Below are 22,767 nucleotides of genomic sequence, written 5' to 3'. Positions count from 1 at the left end.
AGCACAGGGTGGGAGGCTCCCTATCAGAGCTCATAAAGAACTGTGCTCCAGGAACTTCTGGGCCTTTCCCATTCTGCAGGTCTCTGTGTCCTCACACCCAAGAGATGGCTCAAGAGGAGCTCAAGATGGGGGGGCTGCGGACCCCATACCAGGCCGCCCCCATGCAATCCACCGTGATCAACATCCCGAGTGAACCCCATGTGCCTGACCACGTTGTCTGGTCCCTCTTCAACACTCTCTTCCTCAACTGCTGCTGCCTGGGCTTCGTGGCCTATGTCTACTCCGTGAAGTCTAGGGACCAGAAGATGGTGGGGCCCAGAGCCATGCGTCCACTGCCAAGTACTTGAACATCTTCTCTATGGTCCTCGGACTCCTGGGAATCCTCGTCTTCATCATTCTTCTCACCACGGGCACAGTGATGAGTTTCCAAGCCCTGTCGCAGATGATGGGCCAGCAAGGCCACTAGCCATTGCACCATGCTGTGTCCTGAACCTGCTGGACGACCTGACCCCTGGCCTGCCTGCTGCCGCTCCTGTCCACAGCCGTTTGTGCATGTATCTCCATCTCTCAGCAAGCTCAATAAAGCGCTCTGGTTTGTAAAAAAAAAAAAAAAGAATTGTATGAGCCCCCAATAAAATGATTTTTTAAAAAGAGAAATGTACAAAGTACGAATCTAGAAAAATTGGACTTACTCAAAAGTGAAATGGGACGGATTAAGATGGATATTGTAAGTACCAGTGAGCTGACCTGACCTGGACGGATACTGGCCGTTTTTAATCCGTCCTATCGTCGTCTATGCTGAGAATGACAAGTGGAAGAGGAATTGATTCCTTTTGATCATGAGAACGAACACTCCAAAATGTAACCTGAAGTACAGCACTGGGGCGATACAATGATACCTGCACATCCACAAGGAAGACCAGTTAATACAAGGCCAGCTGTTAATAGCAAAGACAAAGAAATGATACATTGTTGACAACTTCTGTTGTCTGAAATTGATCAAATATGCAGTCAAGATGCATGGATAGCTATTGGTGGTTGGAATAAAAATTTGGTATGCTCGGGTGTGGGGGTAACCAGCCCCTCACAACTAATCATGGGTTTGGTAGGCTCAGTTGTACGGTTGAGAAATAAGGATTATAGTAAAGTCATAGAGACTAGGGAGAGGAAAGAGGGTGAAATAAAGAAGTCAGACATATTTCATGGTAGCATGCTCACCTCCTAGAGGATCATGATGTCAACAGCCAGGTCCACGCACAGCGCAGGCAGAGAGGGTGGAGAGCAAGAGTGATTTATTACTAACAAGGCTTCTATATCTTTGGGGACGTGATTACAGGCAACCACACAAGTCACAGAAAGGGACTTTACAATAGCCATAAGCATGACAGGAAGGGGATGAGCTAGGGTGTACACGTAATAGGAAGGGGAGGGACTAAGGGTTTATATGTGATAAGGACGGACCCTAGATTCATGATGGCAGCCTACTCTTGGTCACCCTTGAGTGGGCTTGACCTCTCTGGACTCTCCTTCAGAGAAACAATCTACTACTACCCTCATCAGAAGGGAGTGGGCCCTACTTAGGGTGGGACAGACCATATATACAGTTTGATTGCTCTAGATGACTTATAATCCTTAGGGAGAATAATCCCTGACCTACTTTCGTTGACCTCCAAGTGTATAATCATTTACCATGTATAGCAAGCAGCTAAGTTTGGCATATATTTTGGGAAGACAACTTGAGAGAAATCTTTCTTTTTCCCACACTCGGGTAGAGAAACAAAACCAGTGATACATGTATAACAAAGAGCTTTATATCAAGAAATCATTTTTTAATCATTTTATTGGGGGCTCGCACAACTCCTAACACAACCCATATATCCATCCATTGTGTCAAGCACATTTGTACATTCATTGCCATCATCATTCTCAAAACATTTGCCTTCCACTTGAGCCCCTGATATCAGCTCCTCATTTCCCCCTCCCTCCCTGCTCCCCCCTCCCTCATGAACCCTTGATAATTAATAAATTATTATTTAGTCATATCTTACACTGTCTGACGTCTCCCTTCACCCACCCCTCTGTTGTCCAAGAAATAAATTTATATCAAGAGAGCAGCCCAAGCCATTCCAAGTCAAGTCAATGGGTCAGATGATAGCCGAAGGGCCGCAGACTTATGGAGCTGCTAGAGGATGAAGCAGGGTGATTAGAGGCCAACGGGGTCAGTGCCACATGGCTCTAAGGTCCACAAAAACATGGCAGGCCAATGAGAGCCCCCAGAATTGGTGAGTCACAAGAGCCACCCCTAGATAAAAGACACAGGACCCAGCATGCAGGAAGGTGACCGGCAAGAAAGAGAAGTTCACCAGAGCACCTCTTCTAAAAGGCCACCCCCCAGAGAGATGTCTTAACACTGCGATCTGCCTGATAGGTCGGAATCCACCCCTACCTTCACACAGGTGCCATTGACATCCAATTTAACTATCACAGTTAGAAACAGGATTGGCAGTTGGAAAATACGCCTTGATGATAGAAATGACATCAGAGATTGCCTGATGGAATTTCGCAGAAACAATGACGTATTTGTGGCAGTTACCTTTTTCAACAACAATGACATGACATGGAGGACCACGATACAAATGGCCCTTGCTCTACGGAATGTACAGGAACCAATCAACTCTCTCTGTGAAGAGGGCTAATGGCGACGTTTGATGACATCAGCTAGAACAAGGCCAGGGCGACTGTGGAACATCATCAGCGGCCTGTAGGCAAGTTCAAGCTGAAACTAAAGCAAGTTCAAATAAGTCTGTGAAAGCCAAAGTATGATCTTAAGTAGATCTCACTTGAATTTATAGACCCTCTTAGGGATAAATTTGACGCATTGAACACAATGTCATACATGAGGAAAACCAAAGTTAAAAGAAAGAAAGGGCGGAAAAAGAGACTCTGAAACGTACTCTTGAATATCAAGAAGCAAAGATGCCACTCTGAGGACTAGAGTGCCCCATCACCATGTCTTTTCAATCACCCCAAATGCATGTGAATGTTAGGCAGCAGTTAAGGAAGAACCTTTGTGGCTTAGTGGGTTATGCATTGGACTGCTAACTGCAAGATCAGCAGTTCAAAACCACCAGACACTTTGTGGGAGAGAGAGTCTTTCTTTTCTTTTTTTTTTATCATAAATCATTTTCTTAATAAGATATCATTCGTTCATATAGAAAGGTGAGGCTTTCTACTCTCATGAAGAGCTACACTCTTGAAAACCCACAGGGGCAGTTCCACTCCGCCCTTAGGGTCGCTGTGAGTTGGAATCAACTTGATGGGCAATGAGTTTGGCTTTTATTTCTTATACGGAGGCAGGTAAAAAGAGGTAGAGCCTCAGCAAGACGAACTGACAGTGGCCACACCCTGAGGCAGACTATAACTGTTGTGAGGATGACACAGTGTGCTCTGTTGTCCCAAGGGTTGCCATGAACCGGAACACGCCCAATGGCACCTAAGAACAACGTAGAATAATCGATGCGTTCGAAGTACTGTGCTGGTGAAAGCACCATGAAGTGGCGCTTACAGAATACCGATGGAAACATGTGAACAAGCTGATGAAGCAGTGGGCATATTCGCTCGTCTCGGCCGAGAACTTCGGAAGACAGTTGCCTGGCCAACTGACTAGAAGAGATCCATATTTGTGACTCAGTCCAAAGAAAGGTGACCCGACCAAACAAACAGCCACGGGGTCAGTTCTGACTCATAGTGACCGCAGGACAGACTAGAATTGCCCGTCTCGGTTTCCAAGGCAGTAACTCTTTCTGGGAGTAGAAAGACTCATCGTTCCCCAGTGGAGCGACTGATGGTTTCAAACTGCTCACCTTGAGATTAGCAGCCCAACATATAACCCATTACCATGGGATTCCCTAGGTGACCCAACAGAAGTTGGAAGTTATCCAACAATATATTTAATATCACACACAAGTAAACCATAGCTGACGGTAATTCCGCAATGGTTCCCGAAGCACATCTCTCGGGAGCTGCCAGAAACTCAAGTGGGATCAGAAGAGGACGTGGCAGGAGGGCTATCACGGCTGGCTTCAGATGGGTCTTGGGTGAATGCAGAGAATACTAGAAAGATGTAGCATTTTATTGACCAGGCAAATGCAATATACTGTGTAGATAGTGACCGTGCAAATGCAATGTACCATATGTGATACACTGTGAATAACATTGAGAAGAATAGGGATTTCATTATCGTTCAATCCCGTTTTTCCATGAACTTTTAAAAGTCCTATCATGAATACAACCGACAGCCAACATTAAGAGACCTTTCTGTGCACTTGTGAATCAGAATCAGATAAGAAAGCACTTTATCACCACCCTTGCTCAATAGTGAACATCAAGAAGACTGGAAATCTCAGAACACTTCATTGTGCTCACGTGGAACCTGTACGTGGACAAAGAGGCAGTTATTCCAAAAGAACAAGGGGCTCGTGTATGATTTAAAATTAGGAAAGATGTGTGTCAGGGTTGTTTCCTTTCACCCATACTTATTAAATCTGTGTGCTGAGAAAATAATCCGAGAAGCTGGGCTATATGAAGGCGAGCGCAGCATCTGGATGGGAAGTAGGCTTATTGACAACTTCCGACATGCAGAAGACACAGCCTTGCTTGCTGAAAGGGAGGAGGACTTGACGCACGTGCTGATGGAGAACAAGGATCTCAGCCTTCGGTGCGATTGGAACTCAACGTAAGGAAAAACCACACAACTGGACTAATAAACAACATCATCAAAAATGGAGAAAGATTGAAGTTGTCCGGGACTCAGTCTTGCTTGGATCCACAATCAAGGCTCATGGAAGCCATGGTCAAGAAATCAAATGACCGACGTGTTGCACCCGAGCCAAGTCAGTATTTCGAATTGTTTCATATGTATGTGAAAGGCCAATGCGCATCAGGAAGATAGAAGAATTAAAATGCACTTGAAATATGATGTCGCTGAAGAAGAGTGAAAGTACTATAGACTGCGAGAAGGATAAACAAGCCAATCCTGGAAGAAGGAGCCCCGGTGGTGTAGTGGTTACGTGCCGGGCTGCTAACCAACCAGAAGGTCAGCAGTTTGAAACCATCAACCAGCTCTTTGCTACTCCTGCAAAGAGTGAGTTGCAGAAACTCAGAGGGCGATGCTACGCTGCCCTACAGGGTCACTATGAGTCAGAATTGACCCGCTGGCAGGGAGTTTGGTTTGGGTTTCAGTACTTGAAAAAGTACATCCAGAAAGTGCCTTAGATGGAGGCTGGCTAGACTTCATCGGATGTACTTTGGACACAGTATCAGGAGAGACCATTCCTTGACAGAGGTCAGCACACGAGGGAGACCCTGGGTAAGATGGACTGACCCAGGGACCAACCACAACGGGCTCAAGCACACAGCTGTGAGGGGGGAGTAGGGCTGGTCAGTGCTTCATTCTGCTGTGCTTGTTGTTGTTGCACAACAACGTCCAACACTGTTGAAACAACAGCTCCTCCGGCTGTCACGATGAGTCAGAAGGGACTAGAAAAAGAGCCATACATGCCGATGACACAGCCTTGTTTGCTGGAAGCGCAGGACTTGAAGTCTGTACTGGTGAAGACCAAAGACCACAACCTTCCATCCGGATTACACTTCAACGAACAGGAAACAGAGTGGTATTGACCTTCAGTGTCTGCCTCTGGCACCAAGCCGCACTCCAGGAAGTAAAAGAAGGGCCACGGGGAGCTCCTGGCCACCCTGAAAGCGGCCCAGGTGCCGGCTGATACCACAGTGGTTTGTGCACCCCCTGCTGCCTGTATCGACTTCACCAGGCAGAAGCTAGAGGCCAAGATTGCCGCGGCTGCGCAGAGCTGCTATGAAGTGACCAGCCAGCAGCAGGGTGGGGTCTCCACTAGAAAGATCAGCCCTGGCATGATCAAAGACGTGGGCTGCCTGGGCAGTCCTGAGGCCCTGGCAGAGAAGGCACATCTCTGGAGAGTTAGGGGAACGCACTGTGCAGAAAGTGGCTCAGGCCCTGGCAGAGGGGAGGAGCTGGACCAGAGGGAAGCTGGCGTCACTGAGAAGGTCATTGTGGAGCAAACCAAAGTCACTGCAGCTAATGTGCCCAGCTGAAGCCAGGCCGCCTTGGTTTATGAACCTGTGTGGGCCATTGGTACCGGCGACAGGACAACACCCCAACAGGCCCAGGAAGTCCACGAGCAGCTGTGTGGTGGGGGGTAGGGGGGTGGGGGATGGAGTGGTGAGGGAGCCTCAAGGCCCATGCCCACTAGGCGATGGCTCGAAGCACTCTTGTCATTTATGGGGGTTCTGGGACGGGGCCATCTGCATGGAGCTGGCCAGCCAGCCCGATATGGATGGCTTCCTGGCCAGTGGCCCATCCCTCCACCCCAATTTCTGGACATCATCAATGCCTCTTCCATCTCCCTGGCCTGCTTCCTGCTGAGCCAACGACAAGGCAACCCAGACACCCACCAGTGCCACCCCAGCAGGGCTTCCGATGATGTCACCTGCCACCTCTCATGGCCTAATCCAAACTCTGCCTTCCTTTACCACGTGCATGTTCCCCTGTCTTGGTTGGGAGCAGGACAATCACTTCTCCCAGAACTACAATGGTTGGAACTAAGGTGGCTTCTTGTTGGCTGAGAGGTGGCAGGGGGGTGGGGCTTGCCCTGGGGTGCCCTCAGCCTCAGTCCCCAGTTTGGGCAGGAGAAAGCATTTCCTCGCCCCCTCTCCCCTCTCCCCTCTCCCCTCTCCCACTGTGAAATCAACAGCTAAGAAGAGGCCCTGTCTGCCCCTCAGGGCCCAGGGAGTTGGGGGGGGGGGCTACCCTCTCCCATGATTCCATTGCCTGTGTGTGTCCCTCTGTGTGAGCTGGCTGTCTTACTTAGGGGCAAATAAATATCTGGTACTATAAAAACATTCTCATAACTGGACCAATCAGCAACATAAAGATTGAAGTCAGTAGAAAGGGGGAACCGATTACAAGGATCTACTTATAATCTCCTCCCTGGGGGATGGACAACAGAAAAGTGGGTGAAGGGAGACGTCAGACAGTGTAAGATATGACAAAATAATAATTAATAAATTATCAAGGGTTCATAAGGGAGGGGTAGTGGGGAGGGAGGGGAAAAATGAGGAGCTGATGCCAGGGGCTTAATGGAGAGCAAGTGTTTTGAGAATGATGAGGGCAATGAATGTACAAATGTGCTTGACACAATTGATGTATATATGGATTGTGATAAGAGTTATATGAGCCCCTAATAAAATGATTTAAAAAAAAAAAGATTGAAGTTGAGTTCATTGTATTTGCTTGGGTCGACAGTCAGGGCTCATGGAAGCAACAGTTAAGAAATCAAATATCAGACTGAGCTGAGTCTCGGACTAAGGAACCTGCTGCAAAAGTCCCTGGAAAGGGTTAACAAGTGGGGTCGGGCCCAAGAACGTGCATCTCTGACAGGTCCCCAGAGTCTACTGCTGCTGTGGGTGTCCTGGGACAATACTTTGAGAATTACTCTAGGTGGGGGGAGGGGGGCAGTGAAAGGTCTCAGGTCAAATCCAGCCGACAGCCTGTTTTTGTAAAGACAGTGTGATTGAAAGATAACCATGTCCATCCTTCCCATCGGTCTCTGGATGCTTTTGAGCTACAATAGCAGAGAGGAGTCCTCGGCACGTTGACCACTGGGGTCTGCAAAAAAAATAATAAAAAATCAGGACATTAAAAAATAAATAAATAAAACTGGACGTAAAACAAAAAACATCTCAAAACATGATTAGCCTTTTTATTATTTTTTTAAGTCCCCCGAGGGGGTGCACTGTTCCTGGAAGCACTGCAATACCAGGTCGATGCGTGGAGTGGACGGAGCAAGCTCCTATTCCAACTCCCTGCTCCAAAAATCCATTTAATATATTGTCCTCAGATAGAGATGTATCAGATATTAAACTGATAAGAACAGATACTACACTTGATCTTAGCCAAAAGGCCAAGAAGCGATGCCTTTTTATTTTTTAAGGCTTGAGACATAATAGCAAATCATCAAGTTTCTGGACTTTTTTGTTTTGTTCTCGAGCTTCCTGATTCATTTTTTTGGAGAAATCACTTGGTGATTTATTGACAACTTTGCCCCTGATGATTTTCATTTCCACTAGCCAAATAGAGTTCACCTACTAACCCACCTTGACCTGAACGGGTCCAACTCTGGCACCGTGTTAAAATAACAGAAGCCAAGAGGCAAGAAGAAAAGCGGATTATTACTCAGAATGAGTCGTGGAGAGAGAGCGAGCCTTTTCTGAGAACAACCAACTGCCTCCCTAACAGAGAGGCTGGGGGTGCCTGTGTCTACAAGGAGGGACAGCTTACAAGTGCAGGATCTCGGGAGGGGCTCTGTGTTATTCATGGAGGGACGGGGTCATCGTTGGGCACAGAAGCGGCCAGCAGAGTCCCTGTTTCCCAAAATTATCTGTGGAGTGCAAACAATGTCGTTCCAGTGGATGTCGGTTCCTTGATGGGAGTCTGTAGGTGCCAAAATCCGTGAGAGAAACAACCTCTGAGCATTGGCTTTTTCGAGATTGTGTGGTTTGGTGAACCCAATGCACCATGGTCCGGGAAGCCAGACTATTCAAAGAACGGATTTAACCTACTCAGCAGGCATCAGAGAAAGCCGAGTGACTTCAATGGCAAGGGCTTGTTTCCTTGTTTCACGTAGTTAGGGTGCGTGAGCCTGATTCTGATCCATCCATTTCCATGGGGTCAACAAAGCTTCCTACTCCCCTAAAGAGTTCCAGTCTTGGAAACGCACAGGGGCAGTTCTATCCTGTCCTGTGGGGTGGCGAAGAGAGCCTAGTGCCACAAATCCTAACTAAAGCGAACACAGACGGCCCCTGAGCAGAGACTTTGCATACACGGAGCTGAGGGAAAGGGCAAAGAAGTGTCAGAAACAAAGAAGTCGGGGAACTGATGACAAGAATCTACATATAGCCTCCTCCCTGTGGGAGGGACAGCAGAGAAGAAGGCAGGGGAAGACATTAGACAGTGTAACATATGACAAAATAATAATAATTTATGAATTATGAAGGGTTCATGTAGCAGGAGGCAGTGGGGAGGGAGGGGGAAAATGAGCAGCTGATATTAAGGGCTCAAGTAGAAGGCAAATATTTTGAGAATGATGATGGCAACAAATGTACATATGTTCTTGACACAATGAATGCATGTATGGATTGTGATAAGAAATGTATGAGCCCCCAATAAAATGATTAAATAAAAATAAATAATAAATAAATAAATAAAGACAAAGAAGTCACGTTAAGGACTAGGGTGTCTTTTAAATGGCCTCATGGGCATGTGGAAGTTGGACAATGAGTCAGAACTGATACCTTTGAATTATGGTGTTGGAGAAGACCAGGGAGTATACCTTGGGCTTCCAGAAGAACAAAGGGGTACGTGTTGGAAGAAGGACAGTCAGAATGCTCCTGGGCGGGAGGGTGGCAAGATTTCGTCTCGTGTACCTGTACCGGGAGAGGCCAGTCCTTGTTTGATAAAAGTAGAGGGGCGGCACAAAAAGAGGAAGACCCTGGAGGAGATGGACTGACACCGTGGCTGCAGCCTGGGCCTCACCATGGTAACGGTTCTGAGGCTGGTGGGGGACCAGGCAGTGTTTCTTCCTACTTCACGTAGTGTTGCTCTGGGTCCGAGTGACTCGACGGCACTGACGAGCAGTCACGGCCACGGCCACTTGCCTTATTCTTGGGATTTTATGCTAAAAAGCAAAACAAAACCAAAACCCCTCGCTAGAACCCGAAGGCTACACACACGAAGAGACGTGACTCGATTGTCTGTGGGCGCGGTAACAGACTGCTACCAGTGAAGTGCTTTTAAAAAGCACAAATTTATAATCTCACAGCTCTAGGGGTGAGGAGCTCCATCACAGTCTTTGTCCTTTCTGGAAGGTCCAGGGGACATTCTCCTTCCCTCCCTTTGCTAGCTTCCAGTGGCTTCTTGCCTTCTTCGGCTTACCATCCTTTCCCGAATCTTCAAAGGCTTCACGGCAGTCTCTGGTTCCATGCTCACATCTCCTTTCCCCTCTCAGAAAGTCGTTTAGGGTCACGTTAGGGCCCTCCTGGATAATCCAGGCTGATCTATTCAACTCCTTTAATTCAATCGCAACTGACCTCCGAGCCCCTTCTGCAGCAAGGTTCTGAGGATGCGGGTGTGGGCATCTTTGCGGGGTTCACTGTTGTATCTACCACAACAACCCTAACATGTTGTTCATATCAACATAGCTTCCTAACACCAGCAAGATTAATGTGTGTTTACTAATACCATCGACTATCTAATCCATGTTCAGTTTCCCGTGACTGCCCTGAAGGTCTCTTTCCAATTGGTTTAGCTCAGATACAAACAAGTTTCACCTGGTGGACGGATCTCTTCACCGGCAGCAGATGGCCCTTCCTGGCGCTTCTCAGGCTCGGTCCCCGGGTTTGAGAAGAACTGGGCTTGGCAGCCTAGCGCACACTCTGGATGTTTGTTCTTAGCTTCTTTGTGGGGTTATTTAACTTGGTCCTCGCTTCCCCGTATTTCCTGGCAATGAACTGGCAGCTGGATTAGAATCAGGTTCGGTCTCCTTGTATTTGTTTCTCCAGGATGCCTGCGGTGGGGGGCTTGTGATGAGCCTCCTTCTGCATCACCCGGAGGGAGGCCCACCACCCCTGTCCTGCCTTTCGCTTTCAGGGATGCTAAAACTGACCGAGACACAAACACTTTAAAAAAAATTGTTTTATTAGGGGCGCATACAACTCTTATCACAATCCATACATATATCAATTATGTAAAGCACATTTGTACATTCATTGCCCTCATCATTCTCAAAACATTTGCTCTTCACCTAAGCCCCTGGCATCAGCTCCTCATTTTTACCCCTCCCTCTCCGCTCCCTACTCCCTCATGGACCCTTGATAATTTATAAATTATTATTTTGTCATATCTTGCCCTGTCCAATGTCTCCCTTCACCCAATTTTCTGTTGTCCGTCCCCCATGGAGAGGGAGTTATATGTAGATCCTTGCAATAGTGTCCCCCTTTCCAACCCACCGTCCCTCCATCCTCCCACTATCGCCACATACACCACTGGTCCTGAAGAGATCATCCATCCTGGATTCCCTGTGTTTCCAGTTCCTATATGTACCAGTGTACATCCTCTGGTCTAGCCAGACTTGCAAGGTAGAACTGGGATCATAATAGTTGAGCAAGTGGAGGAAGCATTTAGGAACTAGAGGGAAATTGTATGTTTCATTGTTGCTACATCGCACCCTGACTGGCTCCTCTCCTCCTGAGACCCTTCTGTAAGGGGATGTCCAGTGGCCTACAAATGGGCTTTGGGTCTCCACTCTGCACTCCCCCCTCATTCACAATGATATGATTTTTTTCTGATGATGCCTCATATCTGATCCTTTCGACATCTCATGATCTCACAGGCTGGTGTGCTTCCATGTGGGCTTTGTAGCTTCTGAGCTAGATGGTCATTGTTTATCTTCCAGCTTTTAAGACCCCAGACACTATATCTTTTGATAGCCAGGCACCATCAGCTTTCTTCACCACATTTGCCCATGCATCCGTTTGTCTTCATTGATCATATCAGGGAGGTGAGCACACAATGATACGATTTTTTGTTCTTTGATGCCTGATAACTGATCCCTTCAGCACCTCGTGATCACGCAGGCTGGTGTGCTTCTTCCATGTGGGCTTTGTTACTTCTGAGCTAGATGGCTGCTTGTTTACCTTCCAAACTCTTATTTTCAATAAAATGGCTTCATTGAGATGTAGTGTACCTACCATACAATTCAATTCCTTGAAGTAGACAGTCAGATGCATTTTAGCAGACTTACAAAGTTGAACAGCCATTCTCGAAAGATCTGATTTTAGATCAGTTTCATCACAGTAAACAGAAACTTTATATCCGCTGTTACCCAGTTGCCATGCCTACCTTGTTGTAGCTGCTCCCTGAAGCAGTTCTGCTCAGTCCTGTAGGGTCACTAGGAGCATGAGTTACTGACTCAGTGGCAGTGAGCAGAGGATCCTGGGAAGAGGGTCTTGGCAATGTGCTTCCAAAGGACACAGACACCCTACACTGTCAGGGGGAGCCAACCCCTAGCACAACTTTATGGGTCCGGTAGGTGCAATTGTACAGCGATAATAAGTAAAGATCATAGTAAAGTTACAGAGAGCATGAGAGATAGAAGTGAAGTATTGAAATAAATGGAGTCAGACACAATTCATGGTAGCATGCTCACCTCTGCCCCACTTGGTGGTCCACGTGGAGGGAGAGAGAGATTTTAATGCTAGCCCAGGCCTTTTAAATTCTCTGGGGACGTGCAAGCACCCTAATTACAGGTGAGAACATACATCGCAGGGAGGGGTTGTGTCATAGGTAATACAGCAATGAGAGGGGGTGGTCTAGGGACACACATACAACAGTAAGAGGAAGGATTGGGGGTGCACATGTGACAAGATGGGCCTGTTCCCTGACTCATCTGATAGAGATCATTATTGGTGGGGTGAGAATGCTTGGTCTCAGGCCTCAAGGAGGAATAGTTTATTGTCCCCAGTAGCAGGGAGTGAGGCCTGCCATATAGTCTGGTGACTAACTGCCCTTGGGGAGGATGTCTGTAAGCGTCTGACACCCCCCCACACACACACACACTACATACACGGGGTCACCATGAGTCAGGGTTGTCTCAATGGCAACCAACAACCACCAGGCCACACTAGACACCGGCCCGCTGGGCTAGCCAGCCAAACGCAGGCTGGCTCTTACAGCCCAACTTCCCGCTCCCCATCGCAGCATCGGGTGCTCATCCACACGCAGACCCCTGCTCGGCAGGAAAGGCCTTCTGTTCTCCTTGGCGACCTCCAACCAATGGTAAATGGAGGTCCCAGGATAGCACAGACCGTTTGCACTTGACTGCCAACCTGCAGTCAAACCACCCAACAGTGCTACGGAAGGAAGGCCTGGTGATCGTACTGGAGCCAAGAAAACGACTCGGCAGCACCTGGGACCAGCACAAGTCGCTACTGACTCAATGGCCATGGGTTTGGGATTATTCGGTCCCACCTTCTGCTGACACTTGGTGAGGGTTTTCTATGCGCTCCTTGGGGGAGGGGCCGCAGCTAAAAAACAAACAAACAATAAAGTGGACACAGGCCCTTCTGACGCAAACGGGCCGTCTCCTTGACCATGGTGATCTCTTCCCTACGCCTCCCGCCCAGGCCAGTTCCAAACGTCTGCCTTGGGCGAAGATGCAAAATGAAAACGCAGGAAAACCATATGAGCCTTGGGGTATCAGGAAAGCCAGGAGAGACGCTTCCCAGCAATCGGTGCGCCTCCACACCTTTTATTGTCTCCTCTTTGTGGGGCATTAAGTGGAGGTTACCGGAGCACATCATCCACTGCACATTCAACAATACACGGTTTGTTTCGACGCATCCACTACAAGTCTCTCAATGTATCTTCCCTTATCCCACTTCCTCTCCGGGTTCCCTGTTTCCCTTCTGCCGTCTTCCTCACCCTCTGACCTTTGTCCTTGGGTAAATGCTGCTTTGGGTCTTAAATCGTTGGTTATTCTACCACAGGGTGAATTCCCTGAAGAGTTAGGGACATAGTTTTTATCGGGGGTGAGGGGTGCAGGGTGGGGTGTCCCACCAAGTCTCTATCTGACCAGTAAGGCTGGTCTCTTTTATGATTTGAGTTTTGTTCCACATTTTCTTCCAATTCAGCTCAGAACTTTTTCACGTGATTCTTTGATGATGATGATGATGAATCATTTTATTGGGAGACTCATACAAATCTTATGACAATCTATCATTCAATTACAATAAGCACACTTGCACATATGTTGCCATCAACATTTCCAAAGCATTTTCTGTCTGCTCAAGCCCTTGGTATCAGCTCCTCTTCCCCCCTCCCTTCCTGTGACTCTCTTTAAAGCGGTTGCAGTGGTGGCTGGGTACCATCTAGGTGCTCTGGTTACAGGGTTATAGAGACTGATGTTTGTGGTTTTCATACATTTTAGTCAGCCAGTTTCTTGTGTTATTTGGGGATATCCATGTAGATCATTTGCAAACAAACAAAAACGGCTCAACCTATCCTTCTCCCTATACACACATCCCTTTACGATGTGCCTTGCAGTTGCTCCCATCCAGAGGGAAGTTTATTTCCTCACTTCTTGAACCTGGGATGGACCTTGGAGTTGCTTTGACCAATAGGATGCAGAGGACTTAACACTGCGTCAAATCCTGGGCTAGGCCTTGACAGACCTTGTATAATTCTGTGTGCTCGCTGAGAACCCCGCCAGTTGCCATGAGAACTAGTCTAACCTCCTGGAGAGTGGAAAACCACATGAAGCACAGATGACTCATTCAGGACCAGTGGTGAGAGTGGTGATGCCTGGAGGGTGGAGAGAATGTGGGGTAGAAAGGGGGAACTGATTACAAGAATCTATGTATAACCTCCTCCCTGGGGGATGGACAGCAGAGAAGAAGGCGGGGGGGGGGGACGTCAGACAGTGTAACATATGACAAAATAATAATAATTTATGAATGATGAAGGGTTCATGAGGTAGGGGGAGTGGGGGGGGAATGAGCAGTAAATATCAGGGGCTCAAGGAGAAAGCAAATGTTTTGAGAATGATGATGACAGCAAATGTACACATGTTCTTGACACAATGGATATATGTATGGATTATGATAAGATTGTATGAGGCCCCAATAAAATGACTTAAAAAAAAACACATGAAGCACAGGTCAACTTTCAGCCAAGGACCAACATTACCAGCCAGTCTCCAGCCAACCCAGTATGTAACCTCAGGCATATGAGTGAGACCAGCCAAGATCCAGACTGCCCAGGAGAGTCTAACCCAAATTTCCAACCTGCAGATTTGTAAGCTAAATAAATAAATGATTGTTGATCTAAGCCACTGATAGGATGCTGTGTTTTACACCCAAAGTTGACCAATGCAGTAGCTTTCACCAATCCCCAATAAATGAGTAATACTGCTCATTGCTCCCACTTGGCTTCTGATGACAGCTGTGTCAGACAGCCAGGTTCACTGGAGAAACAAATCCAGTGACACTCATATACGTGTAAGAGAGAACTTTAGATCAAAAAGTAATTGTATATCTGGAAAACATCCCAGCCCGGTCCAACTCAAGTGGGTAAGTCCAATATTAGTCCATAAGTCCTTCTTCAGACCCATGAAGCCACATACGATGATGTAGAATGCAGGAATAGCATAGGCCAGTGGGTGCAAAGTCCCATGAATCCAATGATAGTAGACACATCTCCAGGACTCTCGCAACTCCCAGGTCAGCCATCAGGAAGGTGAAGGCGGAGAGAGAAGGGGAGGTTGCTAGGATCCTCCTTATGAGAAGGCCACACCCACCAGGAAGCCCCATCAGGCTGTGACCTGATTGACAGGCTGAATACCACCCCTATACTTTTAGATATCTTCAAGTTGACACGAAACTATGTAACTACCACAACCTGCTTACTCCTTATCCTGTGGTTTTCATCCTTTGGCTCAAAATCTATATCTTTGGTATGTCCTCTGTGTCAAGCAATGTCTGTCAGAAATACAAGGAACAGAGCTCTAGTCTTGATCACATGCTCAGTGTGATGTCATGACGTGAGCACAGATTTCCAGAGGACACCTTCTGGGGAGCACAGTCACTTCACCCAGAGTAGGGCATCAGAGGAGACTGATATTTTAAGGTGAGGTAAGAGAAGAAGCAAGAGAGGGATCAATTGTTGGAAAGCCTGTAGAGCAGCGGTTCTCAACTTGTGGGTCGTGATCCCTTTGGGGGATCAAACGACCCTTTCGCAGGGGTCACCTAAGACCATCAGGAAAACACATATTTCCAAAGGTCTTAGGATCCGAGATACCGCTCTTCCATCTGTCTCCAGGCGGGTCTGCTCACATGCAGATATGCCCACATACAAGTAAGTACCCAGCGGGATGACATCATCGCGCCAACCCCATCACATACACCCCATACAAATACAGGAGTAAGTGACAAGGTTGGTACCATAATGTACTTATGTGGACCAGTCACACATGTGCAGAGAGCAGCTACTGTGTAGAGAGCAGCTACTGTGTTGAAAGCAGCTACAGTGTTGAAAGCAGCAGTATTGGAGATAAAAACAACACTTCATGAATTATAATTACTGGGTAAATGTAAGATCATGTACTGTAAAATCAACTACTGCAAAAAAAAGTATATGTATATATCTGTATCACGGGAACTTAATCTGGATGCTGATGGCCTTTTTATATTCAGCTCTGATTGATGTGAATACTGCCCCCTTGTGATAGTAACAGGTATGTAAAAAAAAAAAACAATGGTAAATCACAAGAAACTTTAATGAAATGTATTGACCAGTGGTTATCAACCTATACAGTTCCTCATGTCGTGGTGACTCCACGAACCATAAAATTATTTTCACTGCTACTTCATAACTATAATTTTGCTACTGTTATGAATCAGGCATGGGTATTGACTGAACTATGCCATGTATCATCTTGTGCATTATGAAAGCTATTGTTATATATTGTTTTCATTATCAAACCATCCCATGACAATGGATTGTGGAGAGAAGAACATTAAGAAAAGAAAATATAGTGAGGATATTTTACAGTATGGTTTTACCTCAATAATTACAATAGGAATTGAGAAACAGTAACATGTTATTTGTTATGAAATTCTATCAGCCAAATCTATAAAGTCGAACAAACTAAAAGGCCATTTTGATATCAAGCATCCGAGCTTTGCCGGCAAGGATACCAACTATTTTAGATGCAAAGCTGATGGACTCAAGAAAGCCAGACTTGACACTAGTGGCAAGTACCACAAACAAAACGTCGCAGCCATTGGAACTTCATATTTGGTGGCACTCAAAATCTCCAGAGCTATGAAACTTCACACCATTGCTGAGGATTTACTGTTGCCAATGGCCAAAGACATTGTTAGAGTTATGATCAGAGACAAATTTGTAATGAAATTGAGTGCAATTTCCTTATCTAATGACACTGTCTACAGAAGAATAGATGACATGTCTGCTCTTATTCTTGATCAGGTAATCCAGGAAAGTAAATCTGCTCCACTTCCAATATTTAGCATCCAGCTTGATGAATCAACAGAAGTTGCAAACTGCTCACAGTTACTGGCTTACATGAGGCATATTAATGATGATGACTTTAAAGATGAGTTTCTTTCTTGCAAATCTCTTGAAATGACAACTACTGCACGTGACGTATTTGACACAGTTGGTTCATTTCTGAAAGAGCATAAGGTCTCTTGGGGCAAGGTTTGTGGTGTTTGTATAGATGGTGCTCCAGCTATGCTAGGATGTCGACCTGGATTTCAACGTTTGGTACTGAATGAGTCACCAAAAGTCATCAGAACTCACTGTTGATTCATCAGCAAATATTAGCAACGAAGATGCTGCCACAAGAGTTAAAAGAAGTAATGAAAAGCGTCATAAGTTCTGTCAATTTTGTAAAGGTGAACATTAAACAGTCGACTGTTTTCGCAACTGTGCAATGAGTTGGATGCGCCCAATAATGCTCTGCTGCTATTTCACAAGTGAGATGGTTGTCAAGAGGAAAAGTTTTAAAACATGTTTTTGAGCTTCGTGATGAACTCAAAATGTTTATCAGAAAACAAGACTGCAGTTCAAAGCACTTTTCATTGGATAAAAGTGAACTGCAGAAAGTAGTTAACTTGGTTGACATCTTTGACATCTTGAATGAGTTAAATGTATCACTGCAAGGACTAAATGCAACATGCCTCAATTTGTCTGAAAAGATCTGATCATTCCAAATGAAACTTCAGCTTTGGTAAAAAAAAAAATTGGATGAAAATAAAATTTACACATTACCTATCTTATCTGTTTTCTTTGAGGAACATGACATTGAACCAGACAAAAGGATTATGATGATAATTTCTGTTTCAGAACACTTGACATGCTTGCAGATGAAATTTCATTGTACTTTCCAAATCTACCTGACACCCCATTTGCACTTGCCAGAAGCCCAGTCACAGTCAAAGTTAAAGATGTTCCTGAGATAGCATAAGAGGAGTTCCTTGAACTTATTAACAGCAATGAAGCAAGAACTGAATTCTCTACAATTGCAGTTACAAAATTCTGGATCGAGTGTTTGTAGTCATAGCCTATTCTGTTTGAGACTGTGTTTCACCTTCTTCTTCCATTTCCAACAGCATATCTTTGTGAAACAGGGTTTTTCAGCATGTTAGTTATCAAGTCTAAATACAGAAGTAGACTTGTTGTGGAACATGATCTTTGTTGTGCTCTTGCAAAGATTGCCCCAAGGATTTCTGATCTAGTGAGAAAGAAGCTAGCTCAACCTTCCCACTGATGTTGGCTTTTTACGCATACACTCATAAAATGTAGCAATGTAGTTTACTGTTGTTCTATTAAGAGTGTTACCCATGCTACACCGTGCTTCAAGACAAAATTTCATTTATTTGTAATTAAAAATAAACATTTCACAATATATAATTGCTTCTTGTTTTTGTGATTAATCATTATGCTTTCATGATGTTCAATTTGTAACAATGAAAATACATCCTGCAAATGAGATATTTACATGACGGTTCATAATAGTAGCAAAATTACAGTTATGAAGTAGTAATAAAAATAATTTTATGGTTGGCCGTCCCCACAACAGGAGGAACTGTATGAAAGGGTGGCGGCATGAGGAAGGTGGAGAACCACTGCTGTGAAGGAAGGTAGGAGGGTCTGGTGGAGAAAGGGCAGGAAGTTGGCATGAATGGAGCCCAGAGGGTAGGAGGGGAAAGGAGGGGAGATGAGTCTGCGGTGCTCCCGTTTTCCTTGGCTGGGACTTCAAACCTCTGCTGGAGGAGAACGTACTCTAATATGAATCACAGGAAGCTCCATAGGGCTGCAATGTGAAGAAGGGATTGGAGGGACTAAAACTAGAGGCCAGGAACCTCAGTGGGTGGCTGGGGGAGGTGAGTTATTCCAATGAGAGATGTTGGCAATTTGAACTGAAGCAGCAGCAGGAGCTGGTGGAGAAAAGAGGACAGACTTTTAAGTGTTCATGATTTAGGACTTCGTAAAACTTCCCTGAATACACAATAAACAGGGTGTGTTCTTCCATGTGGGCTTTGTTGCTTCTGAGCTGGATGCTACTTGTTTACCCTCAGGCTCTTGGGACCCCAGACGCTATATCTTTTGATAACCGGGCACCATCAGCTTTCTTCACCACATTTGCTTGTTCACCCGCTTTGTCTTCTGTGGTTGTGTCAGGAGGGTGAGCATCCTAGAATGCCAATTTAATAGAGGAGGGTGTTCTTGTGTTGAGGGAGTGCTTGAGTGGAGGCCCAGTGTCTTTCTGCTACCTTGATACGAAACCTATAGCTATAGGCACATGAATCTGTTTTCCCATCCTCAGATATAAATGTGTTTGCATGTGTACATGTCTTTGTCTGGACTTCTATGGATGCTCTTTGCCTCCCAGCTCTTTCCTCTATTTCCCTTGGCTTTTCTCCTGTCCCACTGTCATGCTCAGTCCCCACCTGGGTTTCAGCAGTTCCTCTTGATTGCATTGCCCTTTATAATGCCCTGCTAGGCCTCCCACACCCACCTTGTCACCAGTTTGAATCATTTGTTGTTCCCTTGTCCCTGGGTTTGTTGGCATCACTTCCTTTCCCCCCACCTCCCCCTATCCCATGTCCCCCCCGGGAACTGTCAAAGGGATCAGTTATCAGGCATCAAAGAACAACAACAACAAAAAATGCACAATAAACATTTTGAAAAACAGACAAACACCAAACAACCCTGACTACCATAGAGCTCATTCTGACTCAGAGTGACCTGATCCGGACCGGATCCGGACCGGATCCTGATCCTGATCCTGATCCTGATCTGGTAGATCTCTCAGTCTGTAAATCTTTATGGGAGCAGCAAGTCTCATCTTGCTCCATGGCGTGCCTGGTGGGTTTTGATAGATGACTAGAAGGACTTCCACTTGGGGGCAGTTAGCAAGAATGACAGGAAGGGGAGCTATGGGATGGGCTGGGTGGTCCAACTCTCCTGGTGGCGCTAGTTGATGCTTCAGAGAGAAGAGGTCAGTACAAGAGCAGGGTTTCTCTAAGGGCAGGCCAGAGACGACGTGGCCAGATTTAACAAGTAAGAATGCAGGCTATCTCGTTTAACATGTCACCACCCGTCTGTCAGTTTGTGGCATTGTGGTGTCTTGTGACACTGAAAGGTATGTCAATGGCATTTCCAATTCCAGCAGGGTCGCCCAAAGTGAACAAGTTTCAGTGGAACTTCTAGGCCGTTCCCCTCAGAGGAAATAGCTGCTGTAAACCTTACAGCATCGCAATGTGGTCGGATACCGAGGGCCTAACTCATAGATGCCGAGCAACTTCAGGAGGCAGTGCTGGAAGAGAAGCCCTTCCGATCCGGAAGGCACTCAGAATATGGCTTCCTTCTTGAAGCAGAGTCCACCAGGAGGAAGTGGATGGGGTCAAGCCTTCAAGACTTCATTTGCTGATGGCATGAATCAAAATGAGAAGAAACAGCTGCCAAAATCTACTAATAACTGGAACTTGGAGTGTACAAAGAATAAATCTAGGAAAATTGGAATTCCTTAAAAAAAAAGAAATGGAATGTCTAAAGATGGACATCCTAGGTATTAGTGAACTGAAATGGACTAATAGCGGCACTTTGAGCCAGAAAATCATACGGTCACTATGGGAAAGCACCAGGGACCGCCAAAAGAACCAGGCAACAAAGCTGTCTCGGAAGAAGGACAGCCAGGATGGGGAAACTTTGTCTCCAGCACTTTAGGCGTGTTTCCGGAGAAGGACATCGTGCTTGGCAAAGTGGAGGGCAGCAAAGAAGAGGAGGCCCTTGACAAGATGCATTGACACAGAGGCTGCAGCCATGGGCTCAAATGCTTGTGAGGATGGGTGGGACTGGGCCATGCTGGCTGTATTGTGCAGAGGACTGGGCCATGCTGGCTGTGTTGTACAGAGGACGGAGCCCTGCTGGCTGTGTTGTACAGAGGACTGGGCCGTGCTTGCTGTGTTGTACAGAGGACGGGGCCATCCTGGCTGTGTTGTAAGAGGACTGGGCCATGCTTGCTCTGTTGTACAGAGGACGGGGCCGTGCTGGCTGTGTTGTACAGAGGACTGGGCCATGCTGGCTCTGTTGTACAGAGGACGGGGCCGTGCTTGCTGTGTTGTGCAGAGGACTGGGCCGTGCTTGCTGTGTTGTGCAGAGGACTGGGCCGTGCTGGCTGTGTTGTACAGAGGACTGGGCCGTGCTTGCTGTGTTGTGCAGAGGACTGGGCCGTGCTTGCTGTGTTGTACAGAGGACTGGGCCGTGCTTGCTCTGTTGTACAGAGGACTGGGTCGTGCTTGCTCTGTTGTACAGAGGACGGGGCCGTGCTGGCTCTGCTGTAAGAGGACTGGGCCGTGCTGGCTCTGTTGTAAGAGGACTGGGCCGTGCTTGCTCTGTTGTACAGAGGACTGGTTCGTGCTTGCTGTGTTGTACAAAGGATTGAGCATGTTTTCTCTGTTGTACAAAGGACTGGGCCATGCTGGCTGTGTTGTACAGAGGACGGGGCCGTGCTTGCTGTGTTGTGCAGAGGACTGGGCCGTGCTGGCTCTGTTGTAAGAGGACTGGGCCGTGCTTGCTGTGTTGTACAGAGGACTGGGCCGTGCTGGCTGTGTTGTACAGAGGACTGGGCCGTGCTGGCTGTGTTGTACAGAGGACTGGGCCGTGCTGGCTGTGTTGTACAGGACTGGGCCATGCTTGCTGTGTTGTGCAGAGGACTGGGCCGTGCTTGCTGTGTTGTGCAGAGGACTGGGCCGTGCTGGCTGTGTTGTACAGAGGACTGGGCCGTGCTTGCTGTGTTGTGCAGAGGACTGGGCCGTGCTTGCTGTGTTGTACAGAGGACTGGGCCGTGCTTGCTCTGTTGTACAGAGGACTGGGTCGTGCTTGCTCTGTTGTACAGAGGACGGGGCCGTGCTGGCTCTGCTGTAAGAGGACTGGGCCGTGCTGGCTCTGTTGTAAGAGGACTGGGCCGTGCTTGCTCTGTTGTACAGAGGACTGGTTCGTGCTTGCTGTGTTGTACAAAGGATTGAGCATGTTTTCTCTGTTGTACAAAGGACTGGGCCATGCTGGCTGTGTTGTACAGAGGACGGGGCCGTGCTTGCTGTGTTGTGCAGAGGACTGGGCCGTGCTGGCTCTGTTGTAAGAGGACTGGGCCGTGCTTGCTGTGTTGTACAGAGGACTGGGCCGTGCTGGCTGTGTTGTACAGAGGACTGGGCCGTGCTGGCTGTGTTGTACAGAGGACTGGGCCGTGCTGGCTGTGTTGTACAGAGGACTGGGCCATGCTTGCTCTGTTGTACAGAGGACTGGGCCATGCTTGCTGTGTTGTGCAGAGGACTGGGCCATGCTTGCTGTGTTGTACAGAGGACTGGGCCATGCTTGCTCTGTTGTACAGAGGACTGGGTCATGCTTGCTCTGTTGTACAGAGGACGGGGCCGTGCTGGCTCTGTTGTAAGAGGACTGGGCCGTGCTGGCTCTGTTGTAAGAGGACTGGGCCGTGTTTGCTCTGTTGTACAGAGGACTGGTTCGTGCTTGCTGTGTTGTACAAAGGATTGAGCATGTTTTCTCTGTTGTACAAAGGACTGGGCCGTGCTGGC

The 22,767-nt window shown here is 47.1% G+C and overlaps 1 non-coding gene and 1 pseudogene across 1 annotated transcript; one reads left to right on the top strand and one right to left on the bottom strand.

The window, feature by feature from the left end:
• The first annotated feature begins 104 nt into the window (after window positions 1–104).
• Window positions 105–20,386, top strand: LOC142458657 (triosephosphate isomerase-like; annotated as a pseudogene).
• On the bottom strand, window positions 7,820–8,009 carry LOC142460316 (U2 spliceosomal RNA). The gene has a single exon (XR_012786548.1). It is a non-coding gene; the product is annotated as a U2 spliceosomal RNA (small nuclear RNA).
• Window positions 20,387–22,767: the final 2,381 nt, after the last annotated feature.

The sequence above is a fragment of the Tenrec ecaudatus genome, chromosome 10 (genome assembly GCF_050624435.1).
Source record: "Tenrec ecaudatus isolate mTenEca1 chromosome 10, mTenEca1.hap1, whole genome shotgun sequence".
In the NCBI taxonomy this organism is placed as follows: domain Eukaryota; kingdom Metazoa; phylum Chordata; class Mammalia; order Afrosoricida; family Tenrecidae; genus Tenrec; species Tenrec ecaudatus.
Note: the sequence above shows the minus strand (reverse complement) of the source record. Positions and strands in the feature narration are given on the sequence as shown.